Source organism: Dysidea avara, chromosome 5 (assembly GCF_963678975.1).
Source record: "Dysidea avara chromosome 5, odDysAvar1.4, whole genome shotgun sequence".
Lineage (NCBI taxonomy): Eukaryota > Metazoa > Porifera > Demospongiae > Dictyoceratida > Dysideidae > Dysidea > Dysidea avara.
In genome coordinates, this window is record NC_089276.1 from 19,616,978 (window position 1) to 19,618,551 (window position 1,574).

Genomic DNA, 1,574 nt, shown 5'->3' on the forward strand with positions numbered 1-1,574 from the left:
TGGAGTGATCTGAGTAATTGGAGTGATCTGAGTGATTGGAGTGATTGGAGTGATCTGAGTGATAGCAGTGATCTGAGTGATCGGAGTGATCTGAGTGATTGGAGTGATCTGAGTGATTGGAGTGATCTGAGTGATTGGAGTGATCTGAGTGATTGGAGTGATCTGAGTGATAGCAGTGATTTGAGTGATCTGAGTGATTGGAGTGATCTGAGTGATTGGAGTGATCTGAGTGATTGGAGTGATCTGAGTGATTGGAGTGATCTGAGTGATAGCAGTGATTTGAGTGATCTGAGTGATTGGAGTGATCTGAGTGATTGGAGTGATCTGAGTGATCTGAGTGATTGGAGTGATCTGAGTGATTGGAGTGATCTGAGTGATTGGAGTGATCTGAGTGATTGGAGTGATCTGAGTGATAGCAGTGATTTGAGTGATCGGAGTGATTGGAGTGATCTGAGTGATCGGAGTGATTAGTGTGATCTGAGTGATCTGAGTGATCTGAGTGATTGGAGTGATCTGAGTGATCTGAGTGATTGGAGTGATCTGAGTGATTGGAGTGATCTGAGTGATTGGAGTGATCTGAGTGATTGGAGTGATCTGAGTGATTGGAGTGATCTGAGTGATAGCAGTGATTTGAGTGATCGGAGTGATTGGAGTGATCTGAGTGATCGGAGTGATTAGTGTGATCTGAGTGATCTGAGTGATCTGAGTGATTGGAGTGATCTGAGTAATTGGAGTGATTCGAGTGATTGGAGTGATCTGAGTGATTGGAGTGATCTGAATGATTGGAGTGATCTGAGTGATTGGAGTGATCTGAATGATTGGAGTGATCTGAGTGATAGCAGTGATTTGAGTGATCTGAGTGATTGGAGTGATCTGAGTGATTGGAGTGATCTGAGTGATTAGAGTGATCTGAGTGATTGGAGTGATCTGAGTGATTGGAGTAATCTGAGTGATCTGAGTGATTGGAGTGATCTGAGTGATTGGAGTGATCTGAGTGATTGGAGTGATCTGAGTGATAGCAGTGATTTGAGTGATCGGAGTGATTGGAGTGATCTGAGTGATCGGAGTGATTAGTGTGATCTGAGTGATCTGAGTGATCTGAGTGATTGGAGTGATCTGAGTAATTGGAGTGATTCGAGTGATTGGAGTGATCTGAGTGATTGGAGTGATCTGAATGATTGGAGTGATCTGAGTGATTGGAGTGATCTGAGTGATTGGAGTGATCTGAGTGATTGGAGTGATCTGAGTGATCGGAGTGATTAGAGTGATCTGAGTGATCTGAGTGATTGGAGTGATCTGAATGATTGGAGTGATCTGAGTGATAGCAGTGATTTGAGTGATCTGAGTGATTGGAGTGATCTGAGTGATTGGAGTGATCTGAGTGATTGGAGTGATCTGAGTAATTGGAGTGATTAGAGTGATCTGAGTGATTGAAGTGATTGCAATGATCTGAGTGATCGGAGTGATTGGAGTGATCTGAGTGATTGGAGTGATCTGAGTGATTGGTGTGATCTGAGTGATTGGAGTGATCTGAGTGATTGGAGTGATTGGAGTGATCTGAGTGATTGGAGTGA